The 22,770-nt window shown below is 39.2% G+C and overlaps 8 non-coding genes across 8 annotated transcripts; all 8 read left to right on the plus strand.

Moving 5' to 3' along the window:
- Positions 1–3,135: 3,135 nt before the first annotated feature.
- Positions 3,136–3,208, plus strand: TRNAR-CCG (transfer RNA arginine (anticodon CCG)). Its single transcript has one exon. It is a non-coding gene; the product is annotated as a tRNA-Arg (tRNA).
- Positions 3,209–5,173: 1,965 nt separating this feature from the next.
- On the plus strand, positions 5,174–5,246 carry TRNAR-CCU (transfer RNA arginine (anticodon CCU)). Its single transcript has one exon. It is a non-coding gene; the product is annotated as a tRNA-Arg (tRNA).
- A 6,043-nt stretch (positions 5,247–11,289) lies between these two features.
- Positions 11,290–11,362, plus strand: TRNAR-CCG (transfer RNA arginine (anticodon CCG)). Its single transcript has one exon. It is a non-coding gene; the product is annotated as a tRNA-Arg (tRNA).
- Positions 11,363–13,327: 1,965 nt separating this feature from the next.
- TRNAR-CCG (transfer RNA arginine (anticodon CCG)) lies at positions 13,328–13,400 on the plus strand. The gene has a single exon. It is a non-coding gene; the product is annotated as a tRNA-Arg (tRNA).
- Positions 13,401–15,366: 1,966 nt separating this feature from the next.
- TRNAR-CCG (transfer RNA arginine (anticodon CCG)) lies at positions 15,367–15,439 on the plus strand. Its single transcript has one exon. It is a non-coding gene; the product is annotated as a tRNA-Arg (tRNA).
- A 1,036-nt stretch (positions 15,440–16,475) lies between these two features.
- TRNAR-CCG (transfer RNA arginine (anticodon CCG)) lies at positions 16,476–16,548 on the plus strand. Its single transcript has one exon. It is a non-coding gene; the product is annotated as a tRNA-Arg (tRNA).
- Positions 16,549–20,552: 4,004 nt separating this feature from the next.
- On the plus strand, positions 20,553–20,625 carry TRNAR-CCG (transfer RNA arginine (anticodon CCG)). Its single transcript has one exon. It is a non-coding gene; the product is annotated as a tRNA-Arg (tRNA).
- Positions 20,626–22,590: 1,965 nt separating this feature from the next.
- Positions 22,591–22,663, plus strand: TRNAR-CCG (transfer RNA arginine (anticodon CCG)). The gene has a single exon. It is a non-coding gene; the product is annotated as a tRNA-Arg (tRNA).
- The last annotated feature ends 107 nt before the right edge of the window (positions 22,664–22,770 follow it).

Consider the following 22,770-nt stretch of genomic DNA (forward strand, 5'->3'; position numbering starts at 1 on the left):
TACCAGGAATACATAAACATGATAAAACAGGAAGAAAAGTAATGAATTCAAATGTAATGCATTTTATTTAGAAAAGTCCACAAAACCTGCACCATTCAAAACTTGCAGTGAGTGATTAATAAGAGGATCTGAAACTATGTCAAAGGAAATGAATAGGTAAGACATGAAAATCACAAAAAATCTGGTGCTCAAGATGGATATTGTGTCAAGTGTCATGCCCATGAGACTCTGTGACACATGTTTCGGAAAATATCTGGCTTCAACAGGTGAAGGATTACTTGAAAAGTCAAGCAAGTTAGCAAGGATGTTCCAACCTAGAAGAGGGCATTGCAGTGTGAGGGCATCATAGAAGTCATCATTAGAGACAATGAATACATTATCACTAAGTCAATGACCTCCTAGTTATTATCTTTACCAAGTGGGTGGCCGTGAGACAGTGATCACCACAGATAGGAAGTCAGAGATGTCAGGTGAAATGAAAATATGCCAGGCAAGAAATCTAGTTTGTAGAAATCATCAATTTTTGAGACAGAGTAAGAAAAATGCTGGAACTCTAGAATAGTGTCCATAATGGAAAAATCTTACAGCAATTCTTAAATTTTGTAAAGTGCGAATGCCAAGAATATAACACACAGTGCATCGAATTTACGCATTTGGCCAATCCAAAGCAGTTGCTAAGGATTGGTGTATGTCAGGACTATTTGTCCCTATTTTGAGTTCATCTTCATTTCCATCTGTAGAAAGTACCAGTACATACACATTTTTTAGAAGACAAAACATCAGAAGCCAAACTAAAAGCTATTTCAGTGCATATAAATCAAAATACTATAAATAAGGATGGCGAGGAGTAGCAACCACCGCACTGTATACTCTCTTCAATCAAAAGTGTTCAATATGAATTGCGGAAGGGTTTGTGTTGCAGGAGTTGTTCCTTTCTTTACCTTCGCTCACTGGACCATCATATGCAAGGTGTGTTTTCCAAACTCACAGACTTGCTTTACATGTTGACTGTGTTTTTTTCATGTTTTTGTTGTTTTTGCCATGGGGTGTTTATTCTGTGTGTGAATTGGTGTTCAGATGGTCTATTATGGTCAGATCAGTTCTTTTCCAACAAGTGGCCCTGTGGCCTAATGGATAAGGCATCAGCCGCCGAAGATGGGGATTGTGGGTTCAATTATTTTTAATTTTGATCTTAATTAAATATGAACGAATTTCAACATATATTAACATAAAGATGATTAAAAAGTCTCATCAATGAAAATCATCACACTCATTTCATTCACCTTGTCAATACTGATGTATTACCGCAACACTATGCAGTAAAGACACGTGAATCTTGTCCTGTCTTCATAGAGCTGCCTTGCAACTGTGACATATCACTTAATATTTTGCTTCTCAGGGAGTATAGCAGCAGAGAAACATATACTGCTCATTCAATTCATTATGAGGGCCCCAGCATTTAAGATGTTACTCTTAAGTGAGCTCCCATGTAGCCACCAATTGCTGAAAAGTGTCTTCCTCAGGTGCCATCTCAACTGTGAAGAGAATCCTCATAAGCTAGCCTCCTTGCAGTGACATGTCACTGAGAATCATTTTCCTCAGTGAGAATCTCTGCAGTGAAAAAGTTTCTCTTAAGGGATTGTCTCTGTAGTGGAATGTTACAGGAAGTCCTCTTGGTTGGGTAGTGTCCCTGGATTGTAGATCATCCTTTTATAGAGCCGCACTGCACTCACATGTTACTGAACAGCACCTTCCTCTGCAAGAATACTAGCAGTAGAAAATATAGTCTTATGAGAATGAAGCCTGCTGTAAGAGCACCCGAAATAGCCCTATTGCCAGTGTCTCTGCAGAAAGTGGACACTGAGTTGAAACTACTTTCTTGAATTGATTGCACAGTTAAGTACCCTTGTTGCTCGGCACTGTTGCCATTATGGAATCGGAGCAATTGAGAAAGACAACGGTCCGTACTGTAGAATAGAATCCTGTTGTGCTCTTTTTAGTGACCAATCGACACTAGTGTACTAGGAATACATAAACATGATAAAACCGGAAGAAAAGTGATGAATTCAAATGTAATGCATTTTATTTAGAAAAGTCCACAAAACCTGCACCATTCAAAACTTGCAGTGAGTGATTAATAAGAGGATCTGAAACTATGTCAAAGGAAATGAATAGGTAAGACATGAAAATCACAAAAAATCTGGTGCTCAAGATGGATATTGTGTCAAGTGTCATGCCCATGAGACTCTGTGACACATGTTTCGGAAAATATCTGGCTTCAACAGGTGAAGGATTACTTGAAAAGTCAAGCAAATTAGCAAGGATGTTCCAACCTAGAAGAGGGCATTGCAGTGTGAGGGCATCATAGAAGTCATCATTAGAGACAATGAATACATTATCACTAAGTCAATGACCTCCTAGTTATTATCTTTACCAAGTGGGTGGCCGTGAGACAGTGATCACCACAGATAGGAAGTCAGAGATGTCAGGTGAAATGAAAATATGCCAGGCAAGAAATCTAGTTTGTAGAAATCATCAATTTTTGAGACAGAGTAAGAAAAATGCTGGAACTCTAGAATAGTGTCCATAATGGAAAAATCTTACAGCAATTCTTAAATTTTGTAAAGTGCGAATGCCAAGAATATAACACACAGTGCATCGAATTTACGCATTTGGCCAATCCAAAGCAGTTGCTAAGGATTGGTGTATGTCAGGACTATTTGTCCCTATTTTGAGTTCATCTTCATTTCCATCTGTAGAAAGTACCAGTACATACACATTTTTTAGAAGACAAAACATCAGAAGCCAAACTAAAAGCTATTTCAGTGCATATAAATCAAAATACTATAAATAAGGATGGCGAGGAGTAGCAACCACCGCACTGTATACTCTCTTCAATCAAAAGTGTTCAATATGAATTGCGGAAGGGTTTGTGTTGCAGGAGTTGTTCCTTTCTTTACCTTCGCTCACTGGACCACCATATGCAAGGTGTGTTTTCCAAACTCACAGACTTGCTTTACATGTTGACTGTGTTTTTTTCATGTTTTTGTTGTTTTTGCCATGGGGTGTTTATTCTGTGTGTGAATTGGTGTTCAGATGGTCTATTATGGTCAGATCAGTGCTTTTCCAACAAGTGGCCCTGTGGCCTAATGGATAAGGCATCAGCCTCCGAAGCTGGGGATTGTGGGTTCAAGTCCCACCTGGGTCGTCAATTATTTTTAATTTTGATCTTAATTAAATATGAACGAATTTCAACATATATTAACATAAAGATGATTAAAAGGTCTCATCAATGAAAATCATCACACTCATTTCATTCACCTTGTCAATACTGATGTATTACCGCGAGACTATGCAGTAAAGACACGTGAATCTTGTCCTGTCTTCATAGAGCTGCCTTGCAACTGTGACATATCACTTAATATTTTGCTTCTCAGGGAGTATAGCAGCAGAGAAACATATACTGCTCATTCAATTCCTTATGAGGGCCCCAGCATTTAAGATGTTACTCTTAAGTGAGCTCCCCTGTAGCCACCAATTGCTGAAAAGTGTCTTCCTCAGGTGCCATCTCAACTGTGAAGAGAATCCTCCTAAGCTAGCCTCCTTGCAGTGACATGGCACTGAGAATCATTTTCCTCAGTGAGAATCTCTGCAGTGAAAAAGTTTCTCTTAAGGGATTGTCTCTGTCGTGGAATGTTACAGGAAGTCCTCTTGGTTGGGTAGTGTCCCTGGATTGTAGATCATCCTTTTATAGAGCTGCACTGCACTCACATGTTACTGAACAGCACCTTCCTCTGCAAGAATACTAGCAGTAGAAAATATAGTCTTATGAGAATGAAGCCTGCTGTAAGAGCACCCGAAATAGCCCTATTGCCAGTGTCTCTGCAGAAAGTGGACACTGAGTTGAAACTACTTTCTTGAATTGATTGCACAGTTAAGTACCCTTGTTGCTCGGCACTGTTGCCATTATGGAATCGGAGCGATTGAGAAAGACAACGGTCCGTACTGTAGAATAGAATCCTGTTGTGCTCTTTTTAGTGACCAATCGACACCAGTGTACCAGGAATACATAAACATGATAAAACAGGAAGAAAAGTGATGAATTCAAATGTAATGCATTTTATTTAGAAAAGTCCACAAAACCTGCACCATTCAAAACTTGCAGTGAGTGATTAATAAGAGGATCTGAAACTATGTCAAAGGAAATGAATAGGTAAGACATGAAAATCACAAAAAATCTGGTGCTCAAGATGGATATTGTGTCAAGTGTCATGCCCATGAGACTCTGTGACACATGTTTCGGAAAATATCTGGCTTCAACAGGTGAAGGATTACTTGAAAAGTCAAGCAAGTTAGCAAGGATGTTCCAACCTAGAAGAGGGCATTGCAGTGTGAGGGCATCATAGAAGTCATCATTAGAGACAATGAATACATTATCACTAAGTCAATGACCTCCTAGTTATTATCTTTACCAAGTGGGTGGCCGTGAGACAGTGATCACCACAGATAGGAAGTCAGAGATGTCAGGTGAAATGAAAATATGCCAGGCAAGAAATCTAGTTTGTAGAAATCATCAATTTTTGAGACAGAGTAAGAAAAATGCTGGAACTCTAGAATAGTGTCCATAATGGAAAAATCTTACAGCAATTCTTAAATTTTGTAAAGTGCGAATGCCAAGAATATAACACACAGTGCATCGAATTTACGCATTTGGCCAATCCAAAGCAGTTGCTAAGGATTGGTGTATGTCAGGACAATTTGTCCCTATTTTGAGTTCATCTTCATTTCCATCTGTAGAAAGTACCAGTACATACACATTTTTTAGAAGACAAAACATCAGAAGCCAAACTAAAAGCTATTTCAGTGCATATAAATCAAAATACTATAAATAAGGATGGCGAGGAGTAGCAACCACCGCACTGTATACTCTCTTCAATCAAAAGTGTTCAATATGAATTGCGGAAGGGTTTGTGTTGCAGGAGTTGTTCCTTTCTTTACCTTCGCTCACTGGACCATCATATGCAAGGTGTGTTTTCCAAACTCACAGACTTGCTTTACATGTTGACTGTGTTTTTTTCATGTTTTTGTTGTTTTTGCCATGGGGTGTTTATTCTGTGTGTGAATTGGTGTTCAGATGGTCTATTATGGTCAGATCAGTGCTTTTCCATCAAGTGGCCCTGTGGCCTAATGGATAAGGCATCAGCCTCCTAAGCTGGGGATTGTGGGTTCAAGTCCCACCAGGGTCGTCAATTATTTTTAATTTTGATCTTAATTAAATATGAACGAATTTCAACATATATTAACATAAAGATGATTAAAAGGTCTCATCAATGAAAATCATCACACTCATTTCATTCACCTTGTCAATACTGATGTATTACCGCGACACTATGCAGTAAAGACACGTGAATCTTGTCCTGTCTTCATAGAGCTGCCTTGCAACTGTGACATATCACTTAATATTTTGCTTCTCAGGGAGTATAGCAGCAGAGAAACATATACTGCTCATTCAATTCATTATGAGGGCCCCAGCATTTAAGATGTTACTCTTAAGTGAGCTCCCATGTAGCCACCAATTGCTGAAAAGTGTCTTCCTCAGGTGCCATCTCAACTGTGAAGAGAATCCTCCTAAGCTAGCCTCCTTGCAGTGACATGTCACTGAGAATCATTTTCCTCAGTGAGAATCTCTGCAGTGAAAAAGTTTCTCTTAAGGGATTGTCTCTGTAGTGGAATGTTACAGGAAGTCCTCTTGGTTGGGTAGTGTCCCTGGATTGTAGATCATCCTTTTATAGAGCTGCACTGCACTCACATGTTACTGAACAGCACCTTCCTCTGCAAGAATACTAGCAGTAGAAAATATAGTCTTATGTGAATGAAGCCTGCTGTAAGAGCACCCGAAATAGCCCTATTGCCAGTGTCTCTGCAGAAAGTGGACACTGAGTTGAAACTACTTTCTTGAATTGATTGCACAGTTAAGTACCCTTGTTGCTCGGCACTGTTGCCATTATGGAATCGGAGCAATTGAGAAAGACAACGGTCCGTACTGTAGAATAGAATCCTGTTGTGCTCTTTTTAGTGACCAATCGACACTAGTGTACTAGGAATACATAAACATGATAAAACCGGAAGAAAAGTGATGAATTCAAATGTAATGCATTTTATTTAGAAAAGTCCACAAAACCTGCACCATTCAAAACTTGCAGTGAGTGATTAATAAGAGGATCTGAAACTATGTCAAAGGAAATGAATAGGTAAGACATAAAAATCACAAAAAATCTGGTGCTCAAGATGGATATTGTGTCAAGTGTCATGCCCATGAGACTCTGTGACACATGTTTTGGAAAATATCTGGCTTCAACAGGTGAAGGATTACTTGAAAAGTCAAGCAAGTTAGCAAGGATGTTCCAACCTAGAAGAGGGCATTGCAGTGTGAGGGCATCATAGAAGTCATCATTAGAGACAATGAATACATTATCACTAAGTCAATGACCTCCTAGTTATTATCTTTACCAAGTGGGTGGCCGTGAGACAGTGATCACCACAGATAGGAAGTCAGAGATGTCAGGTGAAATGAAAATATGCCAGGCAAGAAATCTAGTTTGTAGAAATCATCAATTTTTGAGACAGAGTAAGAAAAATGCTGGAACTCTAGAATAGTGTCCATAATGGAAAAATCTTACAGCAATTCTTAAATTTTGTAAAGTGCGAATGCCAAGAATATAACACACAGTCCATCGAATTTACGCATTTGGCCAATCCAAAGCAGTTGCTAAGGATTGGTGCATGTCAGGACTATTTGTCCCTATTTTGAGTTCATCTTCATTTCCATCTGTAGAAAGTACCAGTATATACACATTTTTTAGAAGACAAAACATCAGAAGCCAAACTAAGAGCTATTTCAGTGCATATAAATCAAAATACTATAAATAAGGATGGCGAGGAGTAGCAACCACCGCACTGTATACTCTCTTCAATCAAAAGTGTTCAATATGAATTGCGGAAGGGTTTGTGTTGCAGGAGTTGTTCCTTTCTTGACCTTCGCTCACTGGACCATCATATGCAAGGTGTGTTTTCCAAACTCACAGGCTTGCTTTACATGTTGACTGTGTTTTTTTCATGTTTTTGTTGTTTTTGCCATGGGGTGTTTATTCTGTGTGTGAATTGGTGTTCAGCTGGTCTATTATGGTCAGATCAGTCCTTTTCCATCAAGTGGCCCTGTGGCCTAATGGATAAGGCATCAGCCTCCCAAGCTGGGGATTGTGGGTTCAAGTCCCACCTGGGTCGTCAATTATTTTTAATTTTGATCTTAATTAAATATGAACGAATTTCAACATATATTAACATAAAGATGATTAAAAGGTCTCATCAATGAAAATCATCACACTCATTTCATTCACCTTGTCAATACTGATGTATTACCGCGACACTATGCAGTAAAGACACGTGAATCTTGTCCTGTCTTCATAGAGCTGCCTTGCAACTGTGACATATCACTTAATATTTTGCTTCTCAGGGAGTATAGCAGCAGAGAAACATATACTGCTCATTCAATTCCTTATGAGGGCCCCAGCATTTAAGATGTTACTCTTAAGTGAGCTCCCCTGTAGCCACCAATTGCTGAAAAGTGTCTTCCTCAGGTGCCATCTCAACTGTGAAGAGAATCCTCCTAAGCTAGCCTCCTTGCAGTGACATTGCACTGAGAATCATTTTCCTCAGTGAGAATCTCTGCAGTGAAAAAGTTTCTCTTAAGGGATTGTCTCTGTCGTGGAATGTTACAGGAAGTCCTCTTGGTTGGGTAGTGTCCCTGGATTGTAGATCATCCTTTTATAGAGCTGCACTGCACTCACATGTTACTGAACAGCACCTTCCTCTGCAAGAATACTAGCAGTAGAAAATATAGTCTTATGAGAATGAAGCCCGCTGTAAGAGCACCCGAAATAGCCCTACTGCCAGTGTCTCTGCAGAAAGTGGACACTGAGTTGAAACTACTTTCTTGAATTGATTGCACAGTTAAGTACCCTTGTTGCTCGGCACTGTTGCCATTATGGAATCGGAGCGATTGAGAAAGACAACGGTCCGTACTGTAGAATAGAATCCTGTTGTGCTCTTTTTAGTGACCAATCGACACCAGTGTACCAGGAATACATAAACATGATAAAACAGGAAGAAAAGTGATGAATTCAAATGTAATGCATTTTATTTAGAAAAGTCCACAAAACCTGCACCATTCAAAACTTGCAGTGAGTGATTAATAAGAGGATCTGAAACTATGTCAAAGGAAATGAATAGGTAAGACATGAAAATCACAAAAAATCTGGTGCTCAAGATGGATATTGTGTCAAGTGTCATGCCCATGAGACTCTGTGACACATGTTTTGGAAAATATCTGGCTTCAACAGGTGAAGGATTACTTGAAAAGTCAAGCAAGTTAGCAAGGATGTTCCAACCTAGAAGAGGGCATTGCAGTGTGAGGGCATCATAGAAGTCATCATTAGAGACAATGAATACATTATCACTAAGTCAATGACCTCCTAGTTATTATCTTTACCAAGTGGGTGGCCGTGAGACAGTGATCACCACAGATAGGAAGTCAGAGATGTCAGGTGAAATGAAAATATGCCAGGCAAGAAATCTAGTTTGTAGAAATCATCAATTTTTGAGACAGAGTAAGAAAAATGCTGGAACTCTAGAATAGTGTCCATAATGGAAAAATCTTACAGCAATTCTTAAATTTTGTAAAGTGCGAATGCCAAGAATATAACACACAGTCCATCGAATTTACGCATTTGGCCAATCCAAAGCAGTTGCTAAGGATTGGTGCATGTCAGGACTATTTGTCCCTATTTTGAGTTCATCTTCATTTCCATCTGTAGAAAGTACCAGTATATACACATTTTTTAGAAGACAAAACATCAGAAGCCAAACTAAGAGCTATTTCAGTGCATATAAATCAAAATACTATAAATAAGGATGGCGAGGAGTAGCAACCACCGCACTGTATACTCTCTTCAATCAAAAGTGTTCAATATGAATTGCGGAAGGGTTTGTGTTGCAGGAGTTGTTCCTTTCTTGACCTTCGCTCACTGGACCATCATATGCAAGGTGTGTTTTCCAAACTCACAGGCTTGCTTTACATGTTGACTGTGTTTTTTTCATGTTTTTGTTGTTTTTGCCATGGGGTGTTTATTCTGTGTGTGAATTGGTGTTCAGCTGGTCTATTATGGTCAGATCAGTCCTTTTCCATCAAGTGGCCCTGTGGCCTAATGGATAAGGCATCAGCCTCCCAAGCTGGGGATTGTGGGTTCAAGTCCCACCTGGGTCGTCAATTATTTTTAATTTTGATCTTAATTAAATATGAACGAATTTCAACATATATTAACATAAAGATGATTAAAAGGTCTCATCAATGAAAATCATCACACTCATTTCATTCACCTTGTCAATACTGATGTATTACCGCGACACTATGCAGTAAAGACACGTGAATCTTGTCCTGTCTTCATAGAGCTGCCTTGCAACTGTGACATATCACTTAATATTTTGCTTCTCAGGGAGTATAGCAGCAGAGAAACATATACTGCTCATTCAATTCCTTATGAGGGCCCCAGCATTTAAGATGTTACTCTTAAGTGAGCTCCCCTGTAGCCACCAATTGCTGAAAAGTGTCTTCCTCAGGTGCCATCTCAACTGTGAAGAGAATCCTCCTAAGCTAGCCTCCTTGCAGTGACATTGCACTGAGAATCATTTTCCTCAGTGAGAATCTCTGCAGTGAAAAAGTTTCTCTTAAGGGATTGTCTCTGTCGTGGAATGTTACAGGAAGTCCTCTTGGTTGGGTAGTGTCCCTGGATTGTAGATCATCCTTTTATAGAGCTGCACTGCACTCACATGTTACTGAACAGCACCTTCCTCTGCAAGAATACTAGCAGTAGAAAATATAGTCTTATGAGAATGAAGCCCGCTGTAAGAGCACCCGAAATAGCCCTACTGCCAGTGTCTCTGCAGAAAGTGGACACTGAGTTGAAACTACTTTCTTGAATTGATTGCACAGTTAAGTACCCTTGTTGCTCGGCACTGTTGCCATTATGGAATCGGAGCGATTGAGAAAGATAACGGTCCGTACTGTAGAATAGAATCCTGTTGTGCTCTTTTTAGTGACCAATCGACACCAGTGTACCAGGAATACATAAACATGATAAAACAGGAAGAAAAGTGATGAATTCAAATGTAATGCATTTTATTTAGAAAAGTCCACAAAACCTGCACCATTCAAAACTTGCAGTGAGTGATTAATAAGAGGATCTGAAACTATGTCAAAGGAAATGAATAGGTAAGACATGAAAATCACAAAAAATCTGGTGCTCAAGATGGATATTGTGTCAAGTGTCATGCCCATGAGACTCTGTGACACATGTTTCGGAAAATATCTGGCTTCAACAGGTGAAGGATTACTTGAAAAGTCAAGCAAGTTAGCAAGGATGTTCCAACCTAGAAGAGGGCATTGCAGTGTGAGGGCATCATAGAAGTCATCATTAGAGACAATGAATACATTATCACGAAGTCAATGACCTCCTAGTTATTATCTTTACCAAGTGGGTGGCCGTGAGACAGTGATCACCACAGATAGGAAGTCAGAGATGTCAGGTGAAATGAAAATATGCCAGGCAAGAAATCTAGTTTGTAGAAATCATCAATTTTTGAGACAGAGTAAGAAAAATGCTGGAACTCTAGAATAGTGTCCATAATGGAAAAATCTTACAGCAATTCTTAAATTTTGTAAAGTGCGAATGCCAAGAATATAACACACAGTGCATCGAATTTACGCATTTGGCCAATCCAAAGCAGTTGCTAAGGATTGGTATATGTCAGGACTATTTGTCCCTATTTTGAGTTCATCTTCATTTCCATCTGTAGAAAGTACCAGTACATACAAATTTTTTAGAAGACAAAACATCAGAAGCCAAACTAAAAGCTATTTCAGTGCATATAAATCAAAATACTATAAATAAGGATGGCGAGGAGTAGCAACCACCGCACTGTATACTCTCTTCAATCAAAAGTGTTCAATATGAATTGCGGAAGGGTTTGTGTTGCAGGAGTTGTTCCTTTCTTTACCTTCGCTCACTGGACCTTCATATGCAAGGTGTGTTTTCCAAACTCACAGACTTGCTCTCCATGTTGACTTTGTTTATTTTTCATGTTTTTGTTGTTTTTGCCATGGGGTGTTTATTCTGTGTTTGAATTGGTGTTCAGTTGGTCTATTATGGTCAGATCAGTGCTTTTCTATCAAGTGGCCCTGTGGCCTAATGGATAAGGCATCAACCTCCGAAGCTGGGGATTGTGGGTTCAAGTCCCACCTGGGTCGTCAATTATTTTTAATTTTGATCTTAATTAAATATGAACGAATTTCAACATATATTAACATAAAGATGATTAAAAGGTCTCATCAATGAAAATCATCACACTCATTTCATTCACCTTGTCAATACTGATGTATTACCGCGACACTATGCAGTAAAGACACGTGAATCTTGTCCTGTCTTCATAGAGCTGCCTTGCAACTGTGACATATCACTTAATATTTTGCTTCTCAGGGAGTATAGCAGCAGAGAAACATATACTGCTCATTCAATTCCTTATGAGGGCCCCAGCATTTAAGATGTTACTCTTAAGTGAGCTCCCCTGTAGCCACCAATTGCTGAAAAGTGTCTTCCTCAGGTGCCATCTCAACTGTGAAGAGAATCCTCCTAAACTAGCCTCCTTGCAGTGACATGGCACTGAGAATCATTTTCCTCAGTGAGAATCTCTGCAGTGAAAAAGTTTCTCTTAAGGGATTGTCTCTGTCGTGGAATGTTACAGGAAGTCCTCTTGGTTGGGTAGTGTCCCTGGATTGTAGATCATCCTTTTATAGAGCTGCACTGCACTCACATGTTACTGAACAGCACCTTCCTCTGCAAGAATACTAGCAGTAGAAAATATAGTCTTATGAGAATGAAGCCCGCTGTAAGAGCACCCGAAATAGCCCTACTGCCAGTGTCTCTGCAGAAAGTGGACACTGAGTTGAAACTACTTTCTTGAATTGATTGCACAGTTAAGTACCCTTGTTGCTCGGCACTGTTGCCATTATGGAATCGGAGCGATTGAGAAAGACAACGGTCCGTACTGTAGAATAGAATCCTGTTGTGCTCTTTTTAGTGACCAATCGACACCAGTGTACCAGGAATACATAAACATGATAAAACAGGAAGAAAAGTGATGAATTCAAATGTAATGCATTTTATTTAGAAAAGTCCACAAAACCTGCACCATTCAAAACTTGCAGTGAGTGATTAATAAGAGGATCTGAAACTATGTCAAAGGAAATGAATAGGTAAGACATGAAAATCACAAAAAATCTGGTGCTCAAGATGGATATTGTGTCAAGTGTCATGCCCATGAGACTCTGTGACACATGGTTCGGAAAATATCTGGCTTCAACAGGTGAAGGATTACTTGAAAAGTCAAGCAAGTTAGCAAGGATGTTCCAACCTAGAAGAGGGCATTGCAGTGTGAGGGCATCATAGAAGTCATCATTAGAGACAATGAATACATTATCACTAAGTCAATGACCTCCTAGTTATTATCTTTACCAAGTGGGTGGCCGTGAGACAGTGATCACCACAGATAGGAAGTCAGAGATGTCAGGTGAAATGAAAATATGCCAGGCAAGAAATCTAGTTTGTAGAAATCATCAATTTTTGAGACAGAGTAAGAAAAATGCTGGAACTCTAGAATAGTGTCCATAATGGAAAAATCTTACAGCAATTCTTAAATTTTGTAAAGTGCGAATGCCAAGAATATAACACACAGTGCATCGAATTTACGCATTTGGCCAATCCAAAGCAGTTGCTAAGGATTGGTGTATGTCAGGACTATTTGTCCCTATTTTGAGTTCATCTTCATTTCCATCTGTAGAAAGTACCAGTACATACACATTTTTTAGAAGACAAAACATCAGAAGCCAAACTAAAAGCTATTTCAGTGCATATAAATCAAAATACTATAAATAAGGATGGCGAGGAGTAGCAACCACCGCACTGTATACTCTCTTCAATCAAAAGTGTTCAATATGAATTGCGGAAGGGTTTGTGTTGCAGGAGTTGTTCCTTTCTTTACCTTCGCTCACTGGACCATCATATGCAAGGTGTGTTTTCCAAACTCACAGACTTGCTTTACATGTTGACTGTGTTTTTTTCATGTTTTTGTTGTTTTTGCCATGGGGTGTTTATTCTGTGTGTGAATTGGTGTTCAGATGGTGTATTATGGTCAGATCAGTGCTTTTCCAACAAGTGGCCCTGTGGTCTAATGGATAAGGCATCAGCCTCCGAAGCTGGGGATTGTGGGTTCAAGTCCCACCTGGGTCGTCAATTATTTTTAATTTTGATCTTAATTAAATATGAACGAATTTCAATATATATTAACATAAAGATGATTAAAAGGTCTCATCAATGAAAATCATCACACTCATTTCATTCACCTTGTCAATACTGATGTATTACCGCGACACTATGCAGTAAAGACACGTGAATCTTGTCCTGTCTTCATAGAGCTGCCTTGCAACTGTGACATATCACTTAATATTTTGCTTCTCAGGGAGTATAGCAGCAGAGAAACATATACTGCTCATTCAATTCCTTATGAGGGCCCCAGCATTTAAGATGTTACTCTTAAGTGAGCTCCCCTGTAGCCACCAATTGCTGAAAAGTGTCTTCCTCAGGTGCCATCTCAACTGTGAAGAGAATCCTCCTAAGCTAGCCTCCTTGCAGTGACATTGCACTGAGAATCATTTTCCTCAGTGAGAATCTCTGCAGTGAAAAAGTTTCTCTTAAGGGATTGTCTCTGTCGTGGAATGTTACAGGAAGTCCTCTTGGTTGGGTAGTGTCCCTGGATTGTAGATCATCCTTTTATAGAGCTGCACTGCACTCACATGTTACTGAACAGCACCTTCCTCTGCAAGAATACTAGCAGTAGAAAATATAGTCTTATGAGAATGAAGCCCGCTGTAAGAGCACCCGAAATAGCCCTACTGCCAGTGTCTCTGCAGAAAGTGGACACTGAGTTGAAACTACTTTCTTGAATTGATTGCACAGTTAAGTACCCTTGTTGCTCGGCACTGTTGCCATTATGGAATCGGAGCGATTGAGAAAGATAACGGTCCGTACTGTAGAATAGAATCCTGTTGTGCTCTTTTTAGTGACCATCGACACCAGTGTACCAGGAATACATAAACATGATAAAACAGGAAGAAAAGTGATGAATTCAAATGTAATGCATTTTATTTAGAAAAGTCCACAAAACCTGCACCATTCAAAACTTGCAGTGAGTGATTAATAAGAGGATCTGAAACTATGTCAAAGGAAATGAATAGGTAAGACATGAAAATCACAAAAAATCTGGTGCTCCAGATGGATATTGTGTCAAGTGTCATGCCCATGAGACTCTGTGACACATGTTTCGGAAAATATCTGGCTTCAACAGGTGAAGGATTACTTGAAAAGTCAAGCAAGTTAGCAAGGATGTTCCAACCTAGAAGAGGGCATTGCAGTGTGAGGGCATCATAGAAGTCATCATTAGAGACAATGAATACATTATCACGAAGTCAATGACCTCCTAGTTATTATCTTTACCAAGTGGGTGGCCGTGAGACAGTGATCACCACAGATAGGAAGTCAGAGATGTCAGGTGAAATGAAAATATGCCAGGCAAGAAATCTAGTTTGTAGAAATCATCAATTTTTGAGACAGAGTAAGAAAAATGCTGGAACTATAGAATAGTGTCCATAATGGAAAAATCTTACAGCAATTCTTAAATTTTGTAAAGTGCAAATGCCAAGAATATAACACACAGTGCATCGAATTTACGCATTTGGCCAATCCAAAGCAGTTGCTAAGGATTGGTGTATGTCAGGACTATTTGTCCCTATTTTGAGTTCATCTTCATTTCCATCTGTAGAAAGTACCAGTACATACAAATTTTTTAGAAGACAAAACATCAGAAGCCAAACTAAAAGCTATTTCAGTGCATATAAATCAAAATACTATAAATAAGGATGGCGAGGAGTAGCAACCACCGCACTGTATACTCTCTTCAATCAAAAGTGTTCAATATGAATTGCGGAAGGGTTTGTGTTGCAGGAGTTGTTCCTTTCTTTACCTTCGCTCACTGTACCTTCATATGCAAGGTGTGTTTTCCAAACTCACAGACTTGCTCTACATGTTGACTTTGTTTTTTTTTCATGTTTTTGTTGTTTTTGCCATGGGGTGTTTATTCTGTGTTTGAATTGGTGTTCAGTTGGTCTATTATGGTCAGATCAGTGCTTTTCTATCGAGTGGCCCTGTGGCCTAATGGATAAGGCATCAGCCTCCGAAGCTGGGGATTGTGGGTTCAAGTCCCACCTGGGTCGTCAATTATTTTTAATTTTGATCTTAATTAAATATGAACGAATTTCAACATATATTAACATAAAGATGATTAAAAGGTCTCATCAATGAAAATCATCACACTCATTTCATTCACCTTGTCAATACTGATGTATTACCGCAACACTATGCAGTAAAGACACGTGAATCTTGTCCTGTCTTCATAGAGCTGCCTTGCAACTGTGACATATCACTTAATATTTTGCTTCTCAGGGAGTATAGCAGCAGAGAAACATATACTGCTCATTCAATTCCTTATGAGGGGCCCAGCATTTAAGATGTTACTCTTAAGTGAGCTCCCCTGTAGCCACCAATTGCTGAAAAGTGTCCGTGAGACAGTGATCACCACAGATAGGAAGTCAGAGATGTCAGGTGAAATGAAAATATGCCAGGCAAGAAATCTAGTTTGTAGAAATCATCAATTTTTGAGACAGAGTAAGAAAAATGCTGGAACTCTAGAATAGTGTCCATAATGGAAAAATCTTACAGCAATTCTTAAATTTTGTAAAGTGCGAATGCCAAGAATATAACACACAGTGCATCGAATTTACGCATTTGGCCAATCCAAAGCAGTTGCTAAGGATTGGTGCATGTCAGGACTATTTGTCCCTATTTTGAGTTCATCTTCATTTCCATCTGTAGAAAGTACCAGTATATACACATTTTTTAGAAGACAAAACATCAGAAGCCGAACTAAAAGCTATTTCAGTGCATATAAATCAAAATACTATAAATAAGGATGGCGAGGAGTAGCAACCACCGCACTGTATACTCTCTTCAATCAAAAGTGTTCAATATGAATTGCGGAAGGGTTTGTGTTGCAGGAGTTGTTCCTTTCTTTACCTTCGCTCACTGGACCTTCATATGCAAGGTGTGTTTTCCAAACTCACAGACTTGCTCTCCATGTTGACTTTGTTTTTTTTTCATGTTTTTGTTGTTTTTGCCATGGGGTGTTTATTCTGTGTTTGAATTGGTGTTCAGTTGGTCTATTATGGTCAGATCAGTGCTTTTCTATCAAGTGGCCCTGTGGCCTAATGGATAAGGCATCAACCTCCGAAGCTGGGGATTGTGGGTTCAAGTCCCACCTGGGTCGTCAATTATTTTTAATTTTGATCTTAATTTAATATGAACGAATTTCAACATATATTAACATAAAGATGATTAAAAGGTCTCATCAATGAAAATCATCACACTCATTTCATTCACCTTGTCAATACTGATGTATTACCGCGACACTATGCAGTAAAGACACGTGAATCTTGTCCTGTCTTCATAGAGCTGCCTTGCAACTGTGACATATCACTTAATATTTTGCTTCTCAGGGAGTATAGCAGCAGAGAAACATATACTGCTCATTCAATTCCTTATGAGGGCCCCAGCATTTAAGATGTTACTCTTAAGTGAGCTCCCCTGTAGCCACCAATTGCTGAAAAGTGTCTTCCTCAGGTGCCATCTCAACTGTGAAGAGAATCCTCCTAAACTAGCCTCCTTGCAGTGACATGGCACTGAGAATCATTTTCCTCAGTGAGAATCTCTGCAGTGAAAAAGTTTCTCTTAAGGGATTGTCTCTGTCGTGGAATGTTACAGGAAGTCCTCTTGGTTGGGTAGTGTCCCTGGATTGTAGATCATCCTTTTATAGAGCTGCACTGCACTCACATGTTACTGAACAGCACCTTCCTCTGCAAGAATACTAGCAGTAGAAAATATAGTCTTATGAGAATGAAGCCCGCTGTAAGAGCACCCGAAATAGCCCTACTGCCAGTGTCTCTGCAGAAAGTGGACACTGAGTTGAAACTACTTTCTTGAATTGATTGCACAGTTAAGTACCCTTGTTGCTCGGCACTGTTGCCATTATGGAATCGGAGCGATTGAGAAAGACAACGGTCCGTACTGTAGAATAGAATCCTGTTGTGCTCTTTTTAGTGACCAATCGACACCAGTGTACCAGGAATACATAAACATGATAAAACAGGAAGAAAAGTGATGAATTCAAATGTAATGCATTTTATTTAGAAAAGTCCACAAAACCTGCACCATTCAAAACTTGCAGTGAGTGATTAATAAGAGGATCTGAAACTATGTCAAAGGAAATGAATAGGTAAGACATGAAAATCACAAAAAATCTGGTGCTCAAGATGGATATTGTGTCAAGTGTCATGCCCATGAGACTCTGTGACACATGGTTCGGAAAATATCTGGCTTCAACAGGTGAAGGATTACTTGAAAAGTCAAGCAAGTTAGCAAGGATGTTCCAACCTAGAAGAGGGCATTGCAGTGTGAGGGCATCATAGAAGTCATCATTAGAGACAATGAATACATTATCACTAAGTCAATGACCTCCTAGTTATTATCTTTACCAAGTGGGTGGCCGTGAGACAGTGATCACCACAGATAGGAAGTCAGAGATGTCAGGTGAAATGAAAATATGCCAGGCAAGAAATCTAGTTTGTAGAAATCATCAATTTTTGAGACAGAGTAAGAAAAATGCTGGAACTCTAGAATAGTGTCCATAATGGAAAAATCTTACAGCAATTCTTAAATTTTGTAAAGTGCGAATGCCAAGAATATAACACACAGTGCATCGAATTTACGCATTTGGCCAATCCAAAGCAGTTGCTAAGGATTGGTGTATGTCAGGACTATTTGTCCCTATTTTGAGTTCATCTTCATTTCCATCTGTAGAAAGTACCAGTACATACACATTTTTTAGAAGACAAAACATCAGAAGCCAAACTAAAAGCTATTTCAGTGCATATAAATCAAAATACTATAAATAAGGATGGCGAGGAGTAGCAACCACCGCACTGTATACTCTCTTCAATCAAAAGTGTTCAATATGAATTGCGGAAGGGTTTGTGTTGCAGGAGTTGTTCCTTTCTTTACCTTCGCTCACTGGACCATCATATGCAAGGTGTGTTTTCCAAACTCACAGACTTGCTTTACATGTTGACTGTGTTTCTTTCATGTTTTTGTTGTTTTTGCCATGGGGTGTTTATTCTGTGTGTGAATTGGTGTTCAGATGGTGTATTATGGTCAGATCAGTGCTTTTCCAACAAGTGGCCCTGTGGTCTAATGGATAACGCATCAGCCTCCGAAGCTGGGGATTGTGGGTTCAAGTCCCACCTGGGTCGTCAATTATTTTTAATTTTGATCTTAATTAAATATGAACGAATTTCAATATATATTAACATAAAGATGATTAAAAGGTCTCATCAATGAAAATCATCACACTCATTTCATTCACCTTGTCAATACTGATGTATTACCGCGACACTATGCAGTAAAGACACGTGAATCTTGTCCTGTCTTCATAGAGCTGCCTTGCAACTGTGACATATCACTTAATATTTTGCTTCTCAGGGAGTATAGCAGCAGAGAAACATATACTGCTCATTCAATTCCTTATGAGGGCCCCAGCATTTAAGATGTTACTCTTAAGTGAGCTCCCCTGTAGCCACCAATTGCTGAAAAGTGTCTTCCTCAGGTGCCATCTCAACTGTGAAGAGAATCCTCCTAAGCTAGCCTCCTTGCAGTGACATTGCACTGAGAATCATTTTCCTCAGTGAGAATCTCTGCAGTGAAAAAGTTTCTCTTAAGGGATTGTCTCTGTCGTGGAATGTTACAGGAAGTCCTCTTGGTTGGGTAGTGTCCCTGGATTGTAGATCATCCTTTTATAGAGCTGCACTGCACTCACATGTTACTGAACAGCACCTTCCTCTGCAAGAATACTAGCAGTAGAAAATATAGTCTTATGAGAATGAAGCCCGCTGTAAGAGCACCCGAAATAGCCCTACTGCCAGTGTCTCTGCAGAAAGTGGACACTGAGTTGAAACTACTTTCTTGAATTGATTGCACAGTTAAGTACCCTTGTTGCTCGGCACTGTTGCCATTATGGAATCGGAGCGATTGAGAAAGATAACGGTCCGTACTGTAGAATAGAATCCTGTTGTGCTCTTTTTAGTGACCATCGACACCAGTGTACCAGGAATACATAAACATGATAAAACAGGAAGAAAAGTGATGAATTCAAATGTAATGCATTTTATTTAGAAAAGTCCACAAAACCTGCACCATTCAAAACTTGCAGTGAGTGATTAATAAGAGGATCTGAAACTATGTCAAAGGAAATGAATAGGTAAGACATGAAAATCACAAAAAATCTGGTGCTCAAGATGGATATTGTGTCAAGTGTCATGCCCATGAGACTCTGTGACACATGTTTCGGAAAATATCTGGCTTCAACAGGTGAAGGATTACTTGAAAAGTCAAGCAAGTTAGCAAGGATGTTCCAACCTAGAAGAGGGCATTGCAGTGTGAGGGCATCATAGAAGTCATCATTAGAGACAATGAATACATTATCACGAAGTCAATGACCTCCTAGTTATTATCTTTACCAAGTGGGTGGCCGTGAGACAGTGATCACCACAGATAGGAAGTCAGAGATGTCAGGTGAAATGAAAATATGCCAGGCAAGAAATCTAGTTTGTAGAAATCATCAATTTTTGAGACAGAGTAAGAAAAATGCTGGAACTCTAGAATAGTGTCCATAATGGAAAAATCTTACAGCAATTCTTAAATTTTGTAAAGTGCGAATGCCAAGAATATAACACACAGTGCATCGAATTTACGCATTTGGCCAATCCAAAGCAGTTGCTAAGGATTGGTGTATGTCAGGACTATTTGTCCCTATTTTGAGTTCATCTTCATTTCCATCTGTAGAAAGTACCAGTACATACAAATTTTTTAGAAGACAAAACATCAGAAGCCAAACTAAAAGCTATTTCAGTGCATATAAATCAAAATACTATAAATAAGGATGGCGAGGAGTAGCAACCACCGCACTGTATACTCTCTTCAATCAAAAGTGTTCAATATGAATTGCGGAAGGGTTTGTGTTGCAGGAGTTGTTCCTTTCTTTACCTTCGCTCACTGTACCTTCATATGCAAGGTGTGTTTTCCAAACTCACAGACTTGCTCTACATGTTGACTTTGTTTTTTTTTCATGTTTTTGTTGTTTTTGCCATGGGGTGTTTATTCTGTGTTTGAATTGGTGTTCAGTTGGTCTATTATGGTCAGATCAGTGCTTTTCTATCGAGTGGCCCTGTGGCCTAATGGATAAGGCATCAGCCTCCGAAGCTGGGGATTGTGGGTTCAAGTCCCACCTGGGTCGTCAATTATTTTTAATTTTGATCTTAATTAAATATGAACGAATTTCAACATATATTAACATAAAGATGATTAAAAGGTCTCATCAATGAAAATCATCACACTCATTTCATTCACCTTGTCAATACTGATGTATTACCGCGACACTATGCAGTAAAGACACGTGAATCTTGTCCTGTCTTCATAGAGCTGCCTTGCAACTGTGACATATCACTTAATATTTTGCTTCTCAGGGAGTATAGCAGCAGAGAAACATATACTGCTCATTCAATTCCTTATGAGGGCCCCAGCATTTAAGATGTTACTCTTAAGTGAGCTCCCCTGTAGCCACCAATTGCTGAAAAGTGTCTTCCTCAGGTGCCATCTCAACTGTGAAGAGAATCCTCCTAAACTAGCCTCCTTGCAGTGACATGGCACTGAGAATCATTTTCCTCAGTGAGAATCTCTGCAGTGAAAAAGTTTCTCTTAAGGGATTGTCTCTGTCGTGGAATGTTACAGGAAGTCCTCTTGGTTGGGTAGTGTCCCTGGATTGTAGATCATCCTTTTATAGAGCTGCACTGCACTCACATGTTACTGAACAGCACCTTCCTCTGCAAGAATACTAGCAGTAGAAAATATAGTCTTATGAGAATGAAGCCCGCTGTAAGAGCACCCGAAATAGCCCTACTGCCAGTGTCTCTGCAGAAAGTGGACACTGAGTTGAAACTACTTTCTTGAATTGATTGCACAGTTAAGTACCCTTGTTGCTCGGCACTGTTGCCATTATGGAATCGGAGCGATTGAGAAAGACAACGGTCCGTACTGTAGAATAGAATCCTGTTGTGCTCTTTTTAGTGACCAATCGACACCAGTGTACCAGGAATACATAAACATGATAAAACAGGAAGAAAAGTGATGAATTCAAATGTAATGCATTTTATTTAGAAAAGTCCACAAAACCTGCACCATTCAAAACTTGCATTGAGTGATTAATAAGAGGATCTGAAACTATGTCAAAGGAAATGAATAGGTAAGACATGAAAATCACAAAAAATCTGGTGCTCAAGATGGATATTGTGTCAAGTGTCATGCCCATGAGACTCTGTGACACATGGTTCGGAAAATATCTGGCTTCAACAGGTGAAGGATTACTTGAAAAGTCAAGCAAGTTAGCAAGGATGTTCCAACCTAGAAGAGGGCATTGCAGTGTGAGGGCATCATAGAAGTCATCATTAGAGACAATGAATACATTATCACTAAGTCAATGACCTCCTAGTTATTATCTTTACCAAGTGGGTGGCCGTGAGACAGTGATCACCACAGATAGGAAGTCAGAGATGTCAGGTGAAATGAAAATATGCCAGGCAAGAAATCTAGTTTGTAGAAATCATCAATTTTTGAGACAGAGTAAGAAAAATGCTGGAACTCTAGAATAGTGTCCATAATGGAAAAATCTTACAGCAATTCTTAAATTTTGTAAAGTGCGAATGCCAAGAATATAACACACAGTGCATCGAATTTACGCATTTGGCCAATCCAAAGCAGTTGCTAAGGATTGGTGTATGTCAGGACTATTTGTCCCTATTTTGAGTTCATCTTCATTTCCATCTGTAGAAAGTACCAGTACATACACATTTTTTAGAAGACAAAACATCAGAAGCCAAACTAAAAGCTATTTCAGTGCATATAAATCAAAATACTATAAATAAGGATGGCGAGGAGTAGCAACCACCGCACTGTATACTCTCTTCAATCAAAAGTGTTCAATATGAATTGCGGAAGGGTTTGTGTTGCAGGAGTTGTTCCTTTCTTTACCTTCGCTCACTGGACCATCATATGCAAGGTGTGTTTTCCAAACTCACAGACTTGCTTTACATGTTGACTGTGTTTTTTTCATGTTTTTGTTGTTTTTGCCATGGGGTGTTTATTCTGTGTGTGAATTGGTGTTCAGATGGTGTATTATGGTCAGATCAGTGCTTTTCCAACAAGTGGCCCTGTGGTCTAATGGATAAGGCATCAGCCTCCGAAGCTGGGGATTGTGGGTTCAAGTCCCACCTGGGTCGTCAATTATTTTTAATTTTGATCTTAATTAAATATGAACGAATTTCAATATATATTAACATAAAGATGATTAAAAGGTCTCATCAATGAAAATCATCACACTCATTTC

Source organism: Ambystoma mexicanum, chromosome 3q (genome assembly GCF_040938575.1).
Source record: "Ambystoma mexicanum isolate Mex_15411 chromosome 3q, UKY_AmexF1_1, whole genome shotgun sequence".
Taxonomy (NCBI): domain Eukaryota; kingdom Metazoa; phylum Chordata; class Amphibia; order Caudata; family Ambystomatidae; genus Ambystoma; species Ambystoma mexicanum.